This window comes from Cynocephalus volans, chromosome 1 (assembly GCF_027409185.1).
Source record: "Cynocephalus volans isolate mCynVol1 chromosome 1, mCynVol1.pri, whole genome shotgun sequence".
NCBI lineage: Eukaryota > Metazoa > Chordata > Mammalia > Dermoptera > Cynocephalidae > Cynocephalus > Cynocephalus volans.
The window spans coordinates 137453098-137476007 of NC_084460.1; positions in this window are offsets into that span (position 1 = coordinate 137453098).

Genomic DNA, 22910 nt, shown 5'->3' on the forward strand with positions numbered 1-22910 from the left:
TATGACATCTAATTTAACATTTACAGTGGAGACATGTGGCAGACATGACCTTAACCAGGTGGTAGAGGTTAACATCATCAGAAATAAGACATATCAACATCATGAACCACCTGATAAGATGCTCAGAGAAGGGTAAATCAATTCTGTGGTATTTTGCTAACATATATAACCTCAATCTAATCATGGGAATAATAAACAAACCCAAATTGAGTAAAATAACTGACCAATACTCTTCTAAAGTGTCAAGGTCATGAAAGACAGGAAAAACGGTCAAATTGGCAGAGACTAAGGAGACAACACCTAAACACAACATTGAATCCTGGATTAGGATACTGTGACAGAATAAAAAGGACATTAGTGAAAAATTGGTGAAATATGGATAAGGTCTCTAATTTAGTAAATATTATTGCATCAATTTAGTGTCCTGGTTTTGCTAATTGTTCTATGGTTTCATAAGATGTTAGCAGTAGGAGAAGCTGAGTTAAACCTACACAGATACTCCCTGTATTACATTTGAAATTTTTCTGTAATTTAAAAGTATTTCAAACTAAAAAATAAGAAAAAAAATCATTTTCAGCTCTGAATAGTGTTTGTATAATATCTCATCATACTGAAAATATTTTCTTATATAGAAAATTGAGCTTAGCTATAGCTAAATTACTCTTACCATTAAGCTTGTCACAAATATAGGAAAAATTTTGCAGACCGTTATTTTTGTTATTTATGTAAGTCATAGCTGTGCAAGTAATAGTTCATCAAAATTGTGTGATAATTCTCCTTCAAGCTAAGATAAAAGCCAATATGGAATAGAAAAGAAAGAGCTAGTTTTGAGTCTGAAAATGGGCCCTTGAGCTGTGATAAATCCAAATACACTTTAGAATTATAGAAGGAACTCTGACTATTTTTGCAGAGAACAGAATAATAATTCTATGTCTATGGCATTGTCTCTTGGGTTATAATTTTTCCAGAACAGCCTGTGATGAAGCGTTGTCATCCGTCTTGCTGATACTCAAAAGCTGGAACTTATCATCCTCATAAAGATAGTGAATTTGGGCTAAATTTAAGAAATACACAATGTTGTCACTTTCTAGGTGGGGCCATATATTATAGTAGAGGTGAACATATATTATAAATTTTCCATACTATATCTATATATCTATATGTGTGTGTGTATATGTATATATACATATGTGTGTGTATATATAGTGTGTGTAAAAATACATGCACACACAAGGAAACTTCAAAAAGCTCATGGAAAAATAGAACAAAAAGATAGTATGAATCTTTCCATGAACTTTTTGCATATACTCATATGATGTTATACATACAATACAATCTTCTAAACCTCATTACTAAATGTCTCTGTGAACCTCAGCTAATTGTTTAAATTTTTCCTTCTCACTTTCAAGAAAGTCATTATCACCTGCCCTGCCCTTCCTAACAATGCACTTAGCTACTGGTCATTGGTCAGGAAATCCTTGAAACGGTTGCCCCAGTCTTTCAATAAGTTTCACTGTCAAGCATTGAATATTTCAGACTTGTCTGTATTCATTGCTTGGGACACACTAGTACTGACACTGAGTAACAGCAAGTACAATTTTAGGAAAATTCAAATGGGTCTCTTCTTTCTTCCCTATCCTTCTCCTATCTTTTTTTTTTTTAATTTTCCATTTTATGATGCCCAAGTTATGCAACAATGATGCCATTGAGGAAGACCCCTGAAGATTATTCTTATCTTTATTAAAATGCATAGGATCCATTACCTCTCTAGAATACCAGTCACCACAAGTTTCTGGGGCACAATTAATCAGACATTATAGCTTTCTGTCATTAGACCAGCACAAAGACATAGATGTCATCCTCCTATGATCCTGAGGCAGGAATGTGGAGATCTGTCAATTCTACTAGGCCCCTGATCCCTACAAAATGAACTGAGTCAGAATTCTCAGTGGCCTTGCTAAGGGAGCAGTTCGAAAATCTCATACATTCATTATGTGCTAGATGCATACATAGTAAATGCTCAATCAATGTCAGCAATAATGATAAGTATCATTATAGTTAATGGAGGATCACAAAGCTTGTCTCTATGTCTGCAACATGTTATAAGTGATACTAAATTCCTTTAAATGAGTTGGATGGGAATGCAGACTTTCCCAATTTACTTTCTCGGTAGAGATGTATTTTGTCAGTTCAGTTGTTCTTTCTGTGATGGCCAGTTATAGATGAGCTTTGCTCTAGATTCATGTCCTGACCCTTAATTGAGGTATCTTCTATTTCCTTTTTGTCTACCATCTTAAGTGTCTCGTTCCATGGTAATGACATTTTTAGGGCCACTCTGCTATGATGAATACCTAAGAATTTTATGGAAGTCTCTCTTTGAAAAAATCTCTCCTTTTTTGAATAATATAATAATAAATATCATTCTTTTATCAAGGTCATCAAAATGTGACAAGAGAAGGAGTATTTTATAATTTAACTTCTAGAAAGTTAAAAATGATGAAAATCTAAAATAAAATAAATCGTATAGAACAAAACTTTGAAAAATTTATGTTTTTAAACCAGGTCCTTGAATTCTTTTTTGATGTTCTTCAGTAGATTGATAGGATCTAGACTTCTTTGCCAAGCAGACTTTATCACAAGCACATGCAATTCATCACTGCTGTTGCTCTCATTAATCTTTTCTTTTTCCTCTGATAGTAATTCCTGCCTTAATTCATGCATTTAGAAAACAATGAAATGTTGTCCCATCAACTTGATCTATGTGCCTCAGATGTGTTTAAGATACTTTAAAGTCTTTGTCAATTACTCATCTTTTGAATTTGGGCAGTATGAATACTTTTTTTTCTAAAAGAGCAGAAGAATATATATTCTTAGCTGCTCTTTCTTTTCAAGAAGTATTTATAATGGATTTAAAAAATAAAAAGAAAGACAAAAAGGAAGAAAGAAATTAAAATTGGAGTAGCCCATTAAAATAGAATAACATTGTTAAAAAAAGAAAGGAAAGAAGGAAGTAGTGAAGGAAGTAGTGAAGGAAGGAAGGAAGAATGAGGGAGGGAGGAATGAAACTTGATTGAAATATAGCATTAAAACAAAATAATTAAGAGAAAAGAAAGAAAAGAACCCTTTTTGAATATCTTCTTATTGAATAGGTGTGGAAGATAACCACTTGAGGATGAATTATTCATTAATTTTTTTCTGAGGTACCATGTTATTACTTTCAAACTATTTTCAATATGCTACATTTTCAGGTCTATAAAGAAAAAATTGAACTTTTTCAGATTAGTGTTGCAAATCTGTAAAAGCACATAACAGATAACATCGTTCTTCTATTTATGGTTGGTAAATAGCCAAACTTATGTGAAAGCTTATTTACATATGAAGGTAATCCTCAATATAATTAAGGAAATATGTCAAGGCTATGAATTCCAGGTAGACATACAGAAAGCTTATTATTTACAGTTTTAAAAAACACCTATTCTCGAGAATTATATTAAGTGAAACAAGTCAGGCACAGAAAGAGAAATACCACATGTTCTCACTTATTGGTGGGAGCTAAAAATTAATATATAAATTCACACACACACACACACACACACACACACACACACAAAACCGGGGGGGGGGAGAAGATATAACAACCACAATTACTTGAAGTCGATACGACAAGCAAACAGAAAGGACATTGTTGCGGGGGTGGGGGGAAGGGAGGAGGGAGGGAGGTTTGGGTGATGGGGAGCAATAATCAGCCACAATGTATATCGACAAAATAAAATTTAAAAAAAAAGAAAAAACAGGAAAAAAAAAAACCATCTATTCTCAAAACAAATTTCTGTGTCTAATTTAGATAAAGGGGAAATATGGTCAGTATACAAAAATTTCCCACAAATTAAACAGGAAAGAATAAGCTACTTGATATAAAACTGTGCACAAACAGGTAATTCAGAGAAAAATAATTGCCAATGACTAATCAAAGATCACTGGTAGGCAACAATGCTATTGCCATTTTTACTATTAACTTAAGCAAAAATTATAAAAATCATTATATCCATTGCTGGGTGATGTGGGGAAATGGTTCTTCTCATGAACTACTGATGAGACTGTAAGTCTTCACAACATTTTTTTGAAAGGAAATCTAGCTCTTTACAATAAATTAAATAAATTCATTGGATTTATTTAAATTAAAATTTAAACTATCATACCCTGTTACCCTGCAACACCACTTTTGGGACTCTAACCTATATAAATAAAAGAAAGATATGTAAGTGTATTAGACAAATATATAAGGATACTTGTTCAAGTAATTTTTGGTGTAAGGCAAAGCTGAAGATGTCTGAATATTCATCAATACAAAACAGTTCACTCATTAATATATTCTCCACTCTGTTTCTCTCCTCTCTGCCCCTCTATCTCTAGCTTCGTCTTTCTCTCTGTCTATACCTACCTATCTATATGTTAACCTGAAAGGAAAGTTATGATATTTTTAAGCACAAATCAAGTTGCTGTAAATATATGATGGTATTATCTAATTTTTGTCAAAACTAAATCTGCGTTCTTGTACAAACACAGAGAATGATATGAGAAAACAGAGTTAAAAGATAACATGAATTTTTCCATGAACTTTTTGAAGCACCTCCTACATCCCACAGCGTAAATATTTCTTCAGTGGAGTGGACTGAAGAGAAGTATAGGGAGAGGCTACTAAGTCATTTTTTTCACATTTCTTTATTATTTGATTTGTTAAATCAAGCATCAGTAACTTTGCAATCAATTAAAACAAACTAACAAAGTTTGAGAATCAAGGCCTTCCTCACTCACATTCTCCTTTGTTTGGATAATTATTCTTATCTTAGTCCTCTGCTGTATAAAGCTGTCTAATGACTTTGAGAAGTCACAGACAGCATCCTGAAGTAGATTTATCTCTAATTCTGCCAGTTAAGGTCTGTCTGATCACTTGGAAGTTCTTTCCTTTTGGAACTTTCCTAGCCTATGTGTCTCAGTAGGTAAATTCAGTGAATCTCAGTGATTCTTAGAATGGAATGAAAAGGATATAGATTTATCCCAGGAATTTCAAACCACACCCATCCCTTTCTGCATTTGATACGTAACCATCCCAACTCATACATGTTAACGCTGTGGTGAGCCACTGCTACTAACAGGAATGTACTTCATTACTCATTACGAGTATGTTGGGTTGGAAAAAGTTTGGAGGCACCTGATTCATAAAATGCTTTTGTAGAGCTCCTGAACTCTGAGATGCTCAGTTCTCTTCAGCAGAATAGATCCATTCACTCCAAATATAAAAACATTAATTTCAAAGACAAGAGTGCTATAATTCTTTTTATTTTCAGGCTGAGTTTCATCACAGCTGTTTAGACTGAAGGAGGACTCATTTTACAAAAGAGCACACTAAAGTCAAGAGGGTGAATTGATTTGATCAATGTCTCACAAGTTAATGGATAACTGGCATGCGATTTAATTCTAGTGGTTCCTAGGACTTCCTGAAGGAGATGTGAGAAAGATTCCTTTTGTCCGAAGAGGAGGCTCCGATTCAAGCCTGAAAAAGAAGGAGGACCCTTCAGGCACTCAGAGTGGTTATCTGTGGTTGTAGCTTTAATTCCCTTCCCTTTTGTAATAGATAGTTTTAGTAATTTTAGTAAACCTTGGAAATGAAACTTTTGCTGAGCTGAGCTTTGTCTGTACCTTCCTCCCCGATGCTGTTGGAATTTAAGAGCCACAGGAGTGTGACACAGACAGCATCACTGTGACCCAGACAGTGTCTCTGTGACCCAGGTGTTCTGTCCTCAGAATGATCTGTACCATTTCTTGAGATCTTCCTCAAGAATCAGTAATCTACCTGTAAGCTACTCCCTCCACTCCTACATATCCTTTGAGCACATGTCCTTGGGTCAAAAATTTAACTTCCAGGAGAAATATATTCCCAATGCTGGGACCTGTGCTGCAGAGAGTCCTGGGAGCTGGAACAATTCCAACCATGGCAGGGACAGGAGATAAACTAGGCCAGCTGGTGTGAAAAAGCACAGTGTTATTCCAGGTGTGCATTCAGCTCATAATGTTCTTCTCTGTGAGACCAAAGCACTTGCACTGGACTCCTGACAGCAGCATTCCCCTGCTTAACCCCATGGACATAGAGAAATAGCAATTTTCAGTTTACTTTCTATAGCCCTTCCCTGGCCAGTGAGGTTGGGTTGGGTTAGTGACGGTAAGAGTACTGTCCCAGAGCCGGGCACAGCAGTGTGAACTTGTGCACGGAGCTGCAGTTCAGCTTCTGAACACGCTCTCTTCTGGGAGTCCTGGGTTTGAGCCTGGTGGTGGGCCATTAGATGCCTGCTACTGAATGAGACAGGGGCATGGTAAAAGATAGGGAAGTCCAGGCACATAGTCAAGACAGACCAGACGCAACGGCAGATACTGAGAAAGGTTTTAAAAATAGCAGATGAGAAGAAAGCTTAGAAGAAGGCAGAAACCAATTTATATATGTCTATTGCAACTGGGTGGATGTGTCCATTGCAAAGAAAGGAGTAGCAATGTTGGGAACACTAACAGAGTCTTTTGCCCACATCGTTTCATTCTGCTTCGCACAGCAACCCTTCAAGTCAGTGAAAAAACTGAAGCTCAGAGACTTGTCCAAGGTTACTCAGGTAAACAGAAGACACAAAATTTAAACCTAGATCTTGTAATTTCATACTGACTCTTCAGTACGGAGTTTTACTTTTTGTGATATCTTCTTCTCTTTCCCTAAAAGTTACCTTTAATTTTTATTGAGAAAAAACTAATTATGTCAATTTTTAATTTTAGGGGAGGGGTTAGGTAGTAAGAGTAAGAAACACAACTCGTATATGCTCCAGGCCTATCATTTTCCTGAGGATTGCTGTCTGTGAAATAAGTTTGACAATGTGATTGTGAATATCTGTGAGCGTTTTAGAGAACATATCACACTGCTAAAATGGTCTCCTTAGAATAACACATTTTTAAGAATGCAGGCATACCTTGTAGATATTGCAGGTTCAGTTCCAGATCACCTCAATAAAGTGAGTCACACAGAGTTTTGGCTTCCCAGTGCATATAAAAGTGTGTTTACACTAAGTCTGTGAAATGTGCAATAGCATTATGTCTAAAACAACAATGAACATATCTTAATTAAAACAACTGTATTGCTAAACCATGCTAATGATCATCCAAGCCATCAATGAGTCATAATCTTTTTGCAGGTGGAGTGACTTGCTTCGATGTTGATGGCTGCTGGCTGATCTGAGTGGTGGTTGCTGAAGGCTGGGTTGGCTGTGTAAATTTCTTAAAATAAGACAAAAATGAAGCTTGCTGCATTGATTGACTCTTCCATTCACAAAAGACTTCTTTTCAGCATTCAATGCTGTTTGATAGCATTTACCCATAGTAGAACTTCTTTTAAAATTGGAGTCAGTCCTCTCATACCTGCCACAACTTTATCAACTATGCTTATTAATAATCTGAATCCTTTGTTGTCATTTCACAATGACTCAACATTTTCATCAGAAACAGATTCCATTTAAAGAAATCAATTTCTTTGCTCATGCATGAGAAGCAACTTCTCATCCGTTTAAGTTATATCGAGAAATTGCGTTTTTCAGTCATATCTTCAAACTCTACTTCTAATTATAGTTCTCCTGCTATTTCCACCACATTTGCAGTTACTTCCTCTACTAACTCTTCAACCCCTCAGAGTCATTCGTGATGTTTGAAATCAGCTTCTTCCAAACACCCATTAATGTTGATATTTTGACCTCCTCCTATGAATCACAAATGTTCTATTTTTTTTAATCAAAGCATAATTTATTATACATATTTTGGGCGGTAGAGTGTTGACTATCATTATTTGTGTATGATATGTGATAATCAAATCATTATTATTAGCATATTCATTATTACAAATTGTAATTATTCTTTGTGCCCCTTGCCCAATTTCTCCCTAAGCCCCCTCTCCCTTCCCCTTTCCCACCTCTTGTACCATAGATTTATTCTCTCCTGAAAGTTCAATGTATTGTTGTGGTTCTTTCTTTCTTCCTTCCTTCCTTCCTTCCTTCCTTCCTCTCTTTTTTTTCTTTTTTGTTAGCTCCCACTTATGAGTGAGGACGTGGTATTTTATTTCTGCATCTGGCTTATTTCACTTAACATAATTTTCTCTAAGCTCATCCATGTTGCTGCAAATGGCTGAATTTCATTCTTTTTTATAGCTGAGTAGTATTCCATTGTGTATATATACCACATTTTCCTTATCCAGTCATCCAGTCACCTGTTGATAGGCATTTAGGTTGGTTCCATAGCTTGGCTATTGTAGATAAAACTGTGATGAGCATGGGAGTGCAGGTATCCCTTTGACATGGTGATTTCCATCCCTTTGGGTATATACCCAGCAGTGGGATTGCTGGATCGTATGGTAGTTTTGTCTGTACTTGTTTGAGAAACCTCCATACTGTTTTCCTTAATGGCTATACTACTTTACAGTCCCACCGACAGTGTAGAGGATTTCCCCTTTCTCCACATCCTTGCCAGCATTTTTTATTCTCAGTCTTTTTAATAATGTCCAGCCTAACTGGAGTGAGAGGATATCTCATTGTGGTTTTGATTTGCATTTCCCTGATGATTAGTGAGGTTGAGTATTTTTTCATGTACCTGTTGCCCATTTGTATGTCTTCCTTTGAAAAATGTCTATTCAGCTCCTTTGCTCATTTTTTAATTGGGTTGTTTTTTTACTGTGTAGTTGTTTGAATTCCTTGTATATTCTGGATATTAATCCTTTGTCAGATGTATAGTTTGCAAATATTTTCTCCCATTCTGTAGGTTGTCTTTCTGCTCTGTTGATTGTTTCCTTTGCTGTACAGAGTCCTACTTCATGGAGTGTTGCCCCTATGTTTTCTTTTAGTAGTTTTTGGTTTTGGTCTTATACTTAAATCTTTAACGTCATCTATAAAGGTGAACTCTTTCCAGAAAGTTTTCAATGTACATTACCAAGATCCATCAGAGGAGTCACTATCTATGACACCTATGGCCTTAGAAAATGTATTTCTTAAATAATAAAAGTTAAAAATCAAAATTACTCCTTGATCCATGGGCTGCAGAATGGATGATGGGTTAGCAGGCATAAAAAGAACATTGATCTCCTTGCACATCTCCATCAGAACTCTTGGATGACTAGCTTCATTGTCAATGAGCAGTATATTTTGAAAGGTGTCTTTTTTTTTCTCAGTAAGACTCAACAGTGAGTTTAAAATACTCAGTAAACCAAGATGTAAAGAGATGAGCTATCATTTAGGTTTTGTTGTTCCATTATACAGAGCACAGGCAGAGTAGATTTAACGTAATTCTTAAGAGCTCTAGGATTTTCGAAATAGTAAATGAGCATTGGCTTCCACATAAAGTCACCAGCTGCATTAGCCCATAACAAGAGTCAGCAAGTCTTTTGAGGCTTTGAAGCCAGGCATTGACTTCTCTCTAGCTATGAAAGTCCCAGATGGCATCTTCTTCCAGTATAAGGCTGTTTCATCTACATTGAAAATCTGCAGTTTAGTGTAGCCACTTTTGTCAATTATTTTAAGCTAGGTCTTCTGGATCACTTGCTGCAGCTTCTACATCAGCACTTGCTGCTTCACCTGGCACTTTCATGTTACAGAGACAGCTTTTTTCTTTAAACCTCATAAACCAGCCTCTGCTGGCTTCACACTTTTCTTCCTCAGATTCTGCACCTCTCTCAGCCTTCATAGATTTGAAGGGAGTTAGGGCCTTGCTCTGGCTTAGGCTTTGGCTTAAGAAAATATTGTGGCTGCTTTGATCTTCTGTCCAGACCATTAAAACTTTCTCCATATCATCAGTAAGGCTGTTTTACTTTCTCATCACTCGTGTGTTCACTGGAGCAGCACTTTTCATTTCCTTCAAGAACTCGTCCTTTGCATTCACAACTTGGCTAACTGTTTTGCCCAGGAGACCTAGCTTTTGGCCTGTCTCAGCTTTTGACACACCTTCCTCACTAAATTTAGTCATTTCTAGCTTTTGATTTAAAGTGAGGGACGTGGGACTCTTCCTTTCACTTGAACACTTATAGGCCATTGTAGAGCAATTAATTGGCCTGATTTCAATATTGCTGTGTCTCATGCAATAGGGAGATCCCAGGAGAGAGACAGGGGAATGGCTAGTCAGTGGAGCAGTCAGAACACACATAACGTTTATGGATGAAATTCGCCATCTTATGTGGGCATGGTTCATGGCACTCCAAAACAATTACAATAGTAACATCATAGATCACTGATCACAGATCACTATAACAAATATAATAATAATGAAAAAGTTTGAAATATTGCAATAATTTCTAAAATGTGACAGGGACACAAAGTGAGTATGTGCTGTTCAAAACTGATGCCTATAGAACTGCTCGATACAGGGTTGGCACAAACCTTCGATTTGTGAAAAACACAATATCTGCAAAGCACATTAAAGTGAAACAATAAAATGAGGTATGCCTGTATATGAAACAAATGTTTACTTCCACTAAAGATTATGCCTGCACATCTTTCTTTAAACTATCTTGAACAGTATTTCCATATATATATATATATATATATATATATATATATATATATATCCCCTAAGGTCTCTGGTTTTCCAATTTTAGGTCCAAATATTCATCCAATTTTATGTAAAATATTCAATTTCAGGTCAAATTTTAGAGACTCTGACTGGATTTGAATCTTGAGATGGTCACAGTACTGTCAGTATAACTCCTTAAGAAATTACAGGGAGCTCAAACCTATGTGAATTTACACAGGCATTACTACATGTGTTTCCCCTGACTGGTGATAATAGCTGTGGGTCACTGCTAATAGTTTTTGAACATTTTATGTATTCCAAACACTTTGCAATTTTTTAAAAATTGTATTTTACCTCATTTAATTCTAACGACTATGCTATAGAGTATTATCATCCGCTTACATATAAAGACATTGAGCCTCAGAGAAGTACAATGGCAATTGGCCAGACAGGACTTGAATCAGATCTGCTTAACTCTGAAAGAAAATAAAAACATAGAACATTTAATATCATAAAAACCCACATAATAATGCAGAAAGGTACCTTAACAATTTGGGGAGATTTCTTGAAATGTAAGTCTCATATGACTCGGTTGTAAAGAAAAGAATAAAACCAAAGGACATATGTAGTGCTTCTTCAGAGTGTTATTCTATAGTGAGCTTTAATGATTTCTCTCTAAATTATATAAAGAATTAGTCTGGGCTCCTAGTCCCTGGAGATGTGGTCTTATATTATGTTTTTTGTTAGTTGGTTTAAAGCAATTTTTATCCCCTAGGTGAGCTAAAGTGATTTGTAAAATAGCAAAGGCCTGTGCAACATTCCAAAACAGTAAGAGAATTCTCTACACGTATAGGAAGCTGGTAGCTGCAGTGAAAATAAAACAGTGGCTGCATCAGCTGCTGATGTGTGACATTGTAAGAAAGAAGACGATTGGGACTGGAAATTCCCATTTATGGTTTCTTTTTTTTTTTCTTTTTAATATTGAGGAAGGAAGTAAACAAATACTGAGAGTTTTCTGGGCCAGGCATTATCTTAGGTAATTTTTACAAAAGTTTCTATTTTATGTACTCAGAAAACCTTTTGTGAATTGTCTTACTATACCCACTTGACCAAAGAGAAATGCAAGACCCTGCAGCTAGAATATGACAGAACCAGAAATCAAATGTATGTCTTTCTGAATCAAAAATTTTAAACTGTTTGCCACGTGGAAATTTCTGCAGATGTATAATCTGACTCTCCGTCAAATTATTTCATCTTCAGACTTCTGGTAGAAGTTGCCATTCTGAGAATCTGAACAACCTCAGATGAAAATTAGTTATTAAACATTTTTCCAGAATTTTTGGCTAAAATATTACATGTAGAAAAGTACACATATAGCTATCAATTTTGTTTTTAAATTGATGAAACCCAAAGCAAATTTCAGGGGTGGTTCTTTTATGTTTTAAACTGCTAGTAAGACACTCAAGCACGCAGTAGTTATAATATCAGTGTTGGTTAAATTGTACTAAACGCAAAATCTCTACTTCCTATGAACCAGTAGTCTGTCTGTTTGATACAAGAAAGGATTTAAGAGTCTGCATGTGATCTGCATTGTGACTTTGACTTCCATCCTGAATTCTAGTCCATGTCAACTGGTTTCTGCCACGCTGAAGTTCTCTTAGCTCCACATTCCTCATGCTGCTCCTTTACTCAGAAATCTACGGAAGCTTGTCTTTGCCTAACTTCTCATATCTAAACACCTTTTCTTAGCTTTCCAAATCTTTAATAATCTATCCTATTATAACCAGCTGACTAAAAGGTAGAAGCATAGAGGGAACATTTCAGTGGAAACAGAGGGGAAGAGAGGCAGGAGAGCACTACTGCGAAAATTTTGTGGCTTGAAAATTCTTGGTGTGAGTAATGCGTAACTGTTTTGTACTTCCTGAATGGTACGTCTGTACCTTGTTAGTCTGTAAGAAAAAGACACTGCTTTTCTGACTACATCTTGCACATTTCCTCTGTCTTTAGATAGTCGGACTTGGTCACTGTCAGTGGGCATCCTACCTGATCTCCCGTCTGCCAGTGGATATATCACTTTCTAACCCTAAATTACTTTGTCCTTAGACTCTCCTCCTGACGCATTCCTCTGATGTTCTTCAGTCAACATAATTGGTCTATCTGGACCCTGAATACAGAATATAAAGAATGGAATTGTCATAAACTCAAGTACAATATAATTAACAACAATGAGATGAAGAGAAGATTGCAGTGACAGTGAAGTGCTGTCTACTCAAGAAAATATAAACACCAAATTTGAATCAGAGTTGACATTAACTCCTGGAGTTCCTTAAATTAAAAACATTAGTTCTGAAGCAAAATTATTGGATCAAAGCAAGCATTTCTAGATCTAGATCAGAGAAATGATGGGTGAGACTGAAATTTATTCTTCCTTCTGGTATTTGTTGTTGGTGGTGATGCTATTGTCAGAGGTTAGTAGTTTAGCCAACAAGTCTGTACTGGAGGTCCGAGTTACTTTCTGTGCAACTGCAATCTGGTATTCATGTAGTAAGATTTTGGATGGAGACAAATAAAAGAACACTACTGCATAGATCTACAGCTCCAGACATTGGCAACATGGAGTAAACCAGCAAAATATCCTCTAACTCACCATCCTATTTATCGATGTGATATTTTCCCACCCATTCTAGCTCTTAGTGCTATGGGCTATAATCTCATAGCCACAGCAGGTGGGCTGCTCTCATTTCTTTTCTGATTTCCTTTATGGGCCTTAGTCACATGTGGAAGTCCTCTATTAGGCTACTCATATTTGGTGAGCTTTAGGCTTTACCTTCTGTCTCCTACACCATGTGGATATTGAAATGGTAGTTTAAGGTCTTCAATATTTGATGGAGATTTTCTTGTTGAAAATTGCTTTCACTGATCACTTATCTCCTAGGATTCCTGCTTTCACATAGTTCTTGACTTCTACAGATTCCTTCCTTTTGTGATAAACTCTCCAATGTGATTAAACATATGTTTTTCAATCTAGCATTTTAGGATTTTAGTTACAGGTATCTTTCAGATCTCCTAGACCACCCCGCCTGCCGGAAATGGAAGCTTGGTTGTTCTTATGCTCCAGTTCCTGAGGGGCGATTATTTTGGATCAAACTCTATATTAGGACATTTCAGTAATGTGGTTGAGTTGTTTTCTCTTAAAATCTAGGTGTCCTTGGGCCGAGCGGTGGCGCACTCGGGAGAGTGCAGCGCTGGGAGCGTGGCGACGCTCCTGCTGCGGATTCGGATCCTATGTAGGACTGGCCGGTGCACTCACTGGCTGAGTGCTGGTCACGAAAAAGACAAAAAAAAAAAAGAAATCTAGGTGTTCTTAACCAACATTTAGGTGTTGGCTAGAACAACTAGATTTTAATAATGGTTTCACAAATGGCTCTTTGAACTTGCAGAATTATTTTATCTCTACTCTTCAGTTTTCTCAATAGTAAAATGGGAATAATAATAATATTACCTGCTTCATAAGATTGCCAAGACTAGATATGTATAGTGGGAAACATGAGTGGGAAAAGAAACTGGCTTAAAGATGGTGGTGGGTACTGTGTTTTATTTCTCTCAGATGGCGGCACACCACCCCCTTTCCCTCCTGAGCTAGCAACAGACAAGCTTCCTGGAGCACAGGGGCCCTGAGTCTACTGCTTCATTCACCATGTACTAGGAATGGCTCCAGCTTTATTTACAAGGAAACAGAAAGTAAAAAAAAAAAAAAAAAAAAAAAAAAAGAAAAGAAAAGAAAAAGAAAAAAACAGCAGCAGCTAACATTTACAGAACGTTAGTCATGTGTTAAAACTCTAAATGCTTTACATTAAGTATTATTAAGTCCTCATAGAAACAATTCTCAGAGGCATATTCTATCTTTCCTCATTACAGAGATAAAGAAATTGAGACACAGGAAGGTTAAATAACTTGTCCAAAGTCACACAGTTAGAAATAAATAGAGACAATCCGATTTTGGAGTCTATACTCCTAATTAATGTGCTATAACTGAAATGCCTATGTATGAAGTCAAGGGTCACAAAGAATTTATGTGACTGTTTATATTGGAATCTTTCTATTCCCTGATATTTACCCCTCCTCCCCCAATATTTTGGCAGGAAGAATTCTACTTGTATCTCAAGTTTTTGTTAAAATGTCTTTGCCTCTCTGAAGTCTTTCCTAAAGATGAGCATTTTAAATATCCCCTATTTTCTGCTCTCATGGCACAAGCTTATAAAAGCACACATCACATTGTCTAGTTGTTTTCCCCCTTCCGTCTGTTTTGTTACTTCCTGAGTGCAGGTGGTATTGTCTTGTTTCCTAACACTCCTGTATGATTATTATTATTGTTGTGGTTATTGCTGCTGCTGTTACTGTTATTATTTTAATCATTAGAGATGAGCACAATACTTGGTATCTTGGAAGGGCCCAAGGATTGATTTTTAAATTAACAGCCTACTTTAAAATTATTTTTCACACAAATACTTTATTGAAAATCCAAGAACTTCTGACTTCTAGTTCTTTAGGATTGACTATGGAGTTTTGAAATTTGTTTGCCTCTAGGTCTACCCAATCCTGCTGTGTACTGGCAGCCTTTCAAGGTTCAGAAAGGATGCCTTGTCTATTTGCATTACACTGGTCCCCAGATCACCATAGGTTCTTAATAAATCTTCTTTCTAATCAGCTTTTGGAAATGGAGCTTTGTGCTTTACTGCAGTCAGTTATGTAGATGGCTGTCACCAGGGCGTTCTCTTTAGCTACAACCACCTTCCCAGAATTGCTTTTCTTTCCTCAGCTCCATTTACGAGGCGGCAGCTCTCCAGAACCATATGTTGCCGGCGAATTGTGCTTTCCCCTAGTAGTAGGGTATCAATTCTTTTTAACACCATATTATTTACTAGTCCCTTGGTTATACAAGAAAACTAGGAATCTTACACATGTTAGCAATTGTAGCTCCAGTAACTAAAGATTTACTACAGGCAAGCATACGTTTACAAGCTGGTTTTCAGGTCTCATCTCTTAACTTCCTGATGTTATAGCAGAAGTATATCTGAGCTGAATCTTCAGCATGTTCCAGAGCTGGACATGCATTTGTGTGTGTGTGTATGTGTATGTGTGTTAACTGAATGAGTACCTAATCCAAGAGAATGATGCTTTTAAATTTAGTTATGTCTTCAGTATTGTTATTGGTGGTAAATGTCTGTGATCGTTTTCCCCCTGGCAAAGTAGCCTTCATTACAAAATCCAGTCACACAATTTGCATGTTTTAGAGATAAGGCTAATGCTCTGTCAGAGCACTTAACCACAGGTGTAAAAATGTTGTGATTAAAAAGAGCCTGCACAGTTTAGTAGGAGTAATTAGAAGTGAATTCTTAATTGCAAAGTTACACAAGCATTTATACTCTACTCTGCTATCCCAAGCCTTTGAAAGCTGCTATATAAATGTAAATTACTTCTCACATCATTCATGCCATTATTTATGACATGAAAACATGCATTTATACTGAACTAAGCTTAATAATAAAATACTAAATATAAAATATCTATTAAATAGAGCTACATTTCCATCAGACAAAAAAGTGCATTTCTGTATTTTCCTTTTAAACATGTACTATGCTGATGAGATGCAAGTTCTGTCTTTGCATCTGATTAAGAGAAGGAAGTATAAAAATAAAACTCTCCAGACTGATTATACTACAAAACAGTAAACAGTTTTTTAAAAATATTATTATTGTAACTTGGTAGCATTTAAATTAGACGTTTTCTGATGTGAACCTCATGCTAGTTGTCGTACATTCATTGCCTTTTGGTAATTTAAAGAACACCTTCCAAAACTCATAGAGATGGTAATTTATGAATTATCAGCATATCCTGTTACTATAAATATTTAAACTTTTCTTTTGACCTCTTCAAACAATCTTCACATCAGAATTTTGGGTTGTGGAGTGTGGAATGCAAGTTTTATGAAGACCAAGATTTAAAACCCATGGGAGAACAATTACGGTCTAATTCTTACAAATATATGCCAACAGATGGTAAACGTTATGTCCTCGTATGCCTCCATGTTCCATGTATTCATAAACAAAAAGAAATTATTTTCGGCCACTGCTTCTCAATCACGTATGCATCATTATGTCACTTGGGGATCTTGTTAAAGTGCAAATTCTGATTCAGTAGATTTGAAGGGGGTCCCAAAATTTGGCATTTCCAACAATCTTTCTTGTGATGCAGATGCTATTGTCTACAGACTACACTTGGAGTAGTAAGGTTTTAGGGCAGGAGTCAACAAACTTTCTCTGTCAAGAGACAGATAGTAAATATTTTAGGCTTTAAAAATCATAGGATGTCTGTTGCACCTAGTCAGCTCTGCTATTGCAGCACAAAAGCAGTCATAGTGAATACATAAATGAATAAGCATGACTGTCTTCCAATAAAGCTGCATTTACAGAAACAGGAGGCAAATGACTCCTGGCTGCAGTTTGCCAGCACCTGTCTTAGGGGATGATGGGTGCTCTCCTAAGCAACTCATCTATATTCTCAACTTGTATGTCTTCAAAGTTAATACAGCAGAACTTAAATTAAATTTTTGAGTTTTCTTTAATGATCATCATGGTCAGGAAGTTCCAGATATAAATTTATATAGGCTCTATTTACACGTGTTTGTTTATTTTTCTGATTTCATAAGTTACAGTGCTTTCTTTTTCTTTTTTTTATTGAAACATAATTGATTATACATATTTATGGATACAAAGTTGAATATCAATACATGTGTACAATGCTTATTTACATTCATTCATCTTCCACTTCCTTTCCTTCCTGGTATTTTCATCTCCTTTCCTCCTTCCCCATCTTGCCAAAGAAACATTCACACGAAAAAAACTATATATCCTTATGCTAACCTCACTACAGATTTTCCTAATCATAACATTCACGGCCACAGAACTAATCATATTCTACATCCTATTCTAAGCAACACTAATTCCAACCCTGATTATTATCACCTGATGAGGCAACCAACCAGAACGACTAAATGCAGGACTTTACTTCCTATTCTACACCCTCCTCGGCTCCATGCTGCTACTCATCGCACTAACCTATATCCACAACTCCATTGGCTCATTAAACCTATTATTAATCCAGCACTGAACTTGAACACCCTTACCCCCGCGATCCAACACTCTTCTATGGACAGCATGCATAATGGCATTCATAGTAAAGATACCCTCTACGAGCTTCACCTCTGACTATCAAAAGCACATGCAGAAGCCCAGGTCTATAGTCCTTGTGGCCATCCTACTAAAACTAGGAGGATACGGAATAATACAAATTACCATCACCCTAGGCCCCTTGACAAACTCTATAACCTACGCCTTCCTTGTACTCTCCTTCCCCATGTTAAAAAGATCCCAGGCAACATAAACATCAGACAGTATTTAACATACTCATAGAACCCTAAAGAGATTCCTTAAAGGCTGGCTGGTTAGCTCAGTTGGTAAGACTGTGGTGTTATTACACTAAGGTCCAGGGGTCAAGAGTTCAGATCCCCATATTGACCAGCCACCACCCCCCCCAAAAAAGAAAGAAAAAAATTCCTCCTAGAGCAGAGCTATAGAGTATCAGGGTTCTTCTATTCATTGGGGGCGGGGGCGGGATCTCTTTCTTGTTCATTTGTCAACATTAGATATTTCAAACTCTCAAATTAAGTTACATAATTAATTAGCCAGGTGGTGCTGCATACCAGAATTGATTCTGCATATCCAATTTCCTATCTGGGTCAAGATCAGTCTCTCCCTTCTGGGCAGACTTTTTATCTTTCCAATTATATAGCCTGGGTTCTGGAGTCCGTTTGACAACTCCAGTGTTAACATTTCACTAAATCAATCAGGTAGGTTCATGTTCTCTGTCCCAGAGTTAGCAACCACAGTACCAAACGTCTAAAGTATACTTTACTTTATTTCTGCATTTTAGGAGAAATAAAATCGAGGAATGTGCCAAATTGTGTTGGAAATTTTTAAGATCATTAACTACTAGGACTGTTAATATTAAATCTCCATACAGAGGGAACACGGCGCTGGGGCTGCTGTTGGCACTGCCAGGATCCTGGAGGCCGGGGCCGCGCTGAAGGTGGCCAGCTGCCCTATTCAGGATTCGAGGTTTCAGGCCGGCATAAAAGAAGATTCCTGGGAGCGCCCGAGCTGCGCCGCGGGACCCAGCAAGCAGCCCGAGGTGGCGGCGGCCGAGAACGGGGACAGTGATGACGCAGAATCAGAGAGGGAGCCGCCTGACCTGGCACAGCCCCGTGAGTGACCCCCGGCCCGGCCCTGCTTGGGGCACAGACTCCCGCCCCGCTTCCGCCTGCCCCACTGGGCCACTCACCGGCCCCGGGGCTGCCTCCATTTTCTCAGGTGGTGGCACTCCAGCCGGCTCGGCCAAGCCTGTCCTCCACACCCGGCTCGGCTCCTCACTGAGACTTCCCACTTGCTTGCCCTGGCCCCAGGCTTACTGGGGCCTGCGGGCCGGCCTCCCCTCCCACTCCCTCCGCGGTTCTCTGGCGGGGCTGGTGGCTTGGGGCATACCCAGCCAGCATCTGGAGGGCAAGGAAGTACGGGTTGGGCCAACTGTCACTCCTCCGCACCCTGGGCTCTGGCCCCCAGTAAACTTCCTGTTACTGAGAGGCAGATACCATCTCTGCGGCCAACAGTTCGGAAAAACGCCTAACCGATTTCTGGTTAGGAATAGTGTGGTTGGAGAGTTCCCGAGTTCGCTTGAACCTGCTGGAGAGCTGACTGCGGGCGGGCACCTGACTCGGTCCGCGCCGGGGGGATTCAAAGGTTAACCGTGTGCTGCAGGCTCCTCCCCCGAGGAGCTCACGCTCTGGTGTGGGAGATAAGACAAGTACACAAATAACCGTGATACCAGGAGGAAGGTGATAAGTCCTGAGAAAGATCTACACAGTGCTACAAAGGCACCCAGAGTGACCAGTCGTCTGTGCCTACCAGAAACCTGGTAGACTTCCTGGGTGAGGCGGTGCCGAGCAGGGTCTTGAAGGCCCAGCTGATAGATGAGGGCTGCAGAAGACACGACCCAGCCCAGCCCAGTGCACACAGAGTAGGGAGACATCCGGCTAGGGAGGCGGAGACTCGACAGAAACCACACACCCTGTGGGGTCGCCACTGCATGATCCAACAGCCCGGGCCAGAGCATACGGAACAGGGAGAAGTCCTGCACAGGAAGTGAAAGCTCAACAGAGATCACACACCCTGTGGTACCGCCTGGTGATCCAGCAGCCCAGCAGAGTCCAAGCTGACCAGAGAGGTGGCTCCCCGGAGAGGCCCAAGACCCGAGGCAACCACACACACAAGGCACTAGAGGCCAATTGAGCAGTCACGGAGGTAGCCATACCAAACTGGCAACCACAGCAACATCTTAGTTAGTCAATAGTCTCAAACCGGTGGACTGTGAAACCCCCTGCCACAATGAATAAACATCAAAAAAAAAGATACCAGAAATACAAAAAATCAAGAAAGTACACCACCAAAAGTTAATAAATCTCAAACTCTAGATCCTATAGAACAAGAAGCCCTTGAAATGACTGACAAGGAATTTCGAGTGACAATTCTAAGGAAACTGAATGAGATACAAGAAAACTCAGCTAGACATCATGATGAAATGAGGAAAAGTATACAGGACCTGAAAGAGGAAATGTACAAGGAAATCTATGTCCTGAAAAAAAATGTAGCAGAACTTGCTGAACTGAAGAAGTTATTCAGCGAAATAAAAAACACAATGGAGAGTTTAACCAGCAGGCTTGTCGAAGTTGAAGAGAGAACCTCTGAACTTGAAGATGGGCTGTTTGAAATAACACAAGCAGACAAAAAAAAAAAAAGGAAAAAGAAAAAAAAAATCAAAGACATTGAAGAAAATCTGAGAGAGATATCAGACAAACTTAAGCGCTCAAATATCCAAGTCATGGGTATCCCACAAGGGGAGGAAAATGGATATTGCATTGAAAACATATTCAACAGAATAGTGGCAGAAAACTTCCCAGGTATAAGAAAAATCACAGATCTTCAGATCCAGGAAGCTCAACGATCTCCAAACGTATTCAACCCAAAAAGGCCCTCTTCAACACATGTTATAGTCAAATTGACAAAACTCAGAGACAAAGAGAGAATCTTAAAAGCTGCAAGAGAGAAATGTCAAATCACCTATAAGGGAGCCCCAATCAGGCTAACATCAGACTTTTCATCACAAACCCTAAAAGCTAGAAAGGAATGGGATGATATATTCAAAATACTAAAAGACAAAGATTGCCAGCCAAGAATACTCTACCCTGCAAGGCTATCCTTCCGAAATGAAGGTCAAATAGTATAGTTCTCAGACAAACAAAAACTGCGGGAGTGCACTACCACACAACCACCCTTACAAGAAATTCTCAAGGGAGTACTGGGTTTGGTTCCTGAAAAATAACTACCACTGCCATAAAAACCCAAGAAAAATCAATACCCACTAGTATAATAAAAATGGCATTCATGAAGAGAAAACAAGCAAACAAAAACGCTATCTACAACCTAAGGAACCAACAAACACAGAAACCAAACAGTAAATCAGAAAGTAAGGAACAAAAGACACCTAAGACAACCAAACAACCAATAAAATGCTAGGAATAAATCAACACCTTTCAATAACAACTCTTAATGTAAAAGGCTTAAATTCCCCAATCAAAAGACACAGACTGGCTGACTGGATCAAAAAGGAGGACCCAACTATATGCTGCCTACAAGAGACCCACCTCACCCATAAAGATTCACACAGACTAAGAGTGAAAGGATGGAAAAAGATTTACCATGCAAACAGAAAAGAAAAACGAGCTGGAGTAGCTATTCTTATATCTGACAAAATAGACTTTAAACTAAAAACCATAAGAAGAGACAATGAGGGACACTACTTCATGATAAAAGGACTGATCCATCAAGAAGACATAACAATCATAAATATGTACGCACCCAATGTTGGAGCAGCCAGATTTATAAAACAAACTCTATTAGACCTAAAGAAGGAAATAGACACTAATACCATAATAGCAGGGGACCTGAACACCCCACTGTCAATATTAGACAGATCATCTAGGCAAAGAATCAGTAGAGAAACACAAGATCTAAACAAGACTCTAGACCAATTGGAATTGGCAGATATCTACAGAACATTCCACCCAACAACCTCAGAATATTCATTCTTCTCATCAGCACATGGATCATTCTCCAGGATAGATCACATATTAGGTCACAAATCAAGTCTCAATAAATTCAAAAAAATTGGAATTATCCCATGTATCTTCTCAGACCACAATTGATTAAAGCTAGAAATTAATAACAAATGAAACTCTGGAAACTATACAAACACATGGAAATTAAACAGCATTCTACTTAATGACACATGGGTCCAAGAAGAAATCAAGCAGGAAATCAAAAAATTTATTGAAACTAATGAAAATAATGATACATCATACCGAAACCTGTGGGATACTGCAAAAGCAGTATTGAGGGGAAAATTTATTGCATTAAACGCTCACTTCAGAAGAACGGAAAGATGGCAAGTGAACAACCTAACACTTCACCTTAAAGAACTAGAAAAACAAGAACAATCCAAACCTAAAGTTAGCAGACAGAAAGAAATCATTAAGATCAGAGCAGAACTAAATGAAATTGAAAACCAAAAAACAATTCAAAAGATCAATGAATCAAAAAGTTGGTTTTTTGAAAAGATAAATAAAATTGACAAACCATTAGCATGGCTAACAAAAAAAAAGAAGAGAGAAGACTCAAATAACAAAAATTAGAAATGAAAAAGGCAATATTACAACTGATTCATCTGAAATACAAGGAATCATTCGAGACTACTATAAACAACTATACGCCAACAAATTTGAAAATCTGGAGGAAATGGATAAATTTCTGGACACACACAAGCTCCCAAAACTGAACCATGAAGACGTAGAAAATTTGAACAGACCAATAACAATAAAGGAGATTGAAGCTGTTATCAGAAGGCTCCCAACAAAGAAAAGCCCAGGACCAGATGGATTCACAGCAGAATTTTACCAAACATTCAAACAGGAATTGACACCGATTCTTTACAAACTATTCCAAAAGATTGAAATGGACGCAAATCTCCCAAACTCATTCTATGAAGCAAACATCATCCTGATACCAAAACCAGGTAAAGATATAACCAAAAAAGAAAACTACAGGCCGATATCCTTGATGAATATAGATGCAAAAATCCTCACTAAAATACTAGCAAACAGA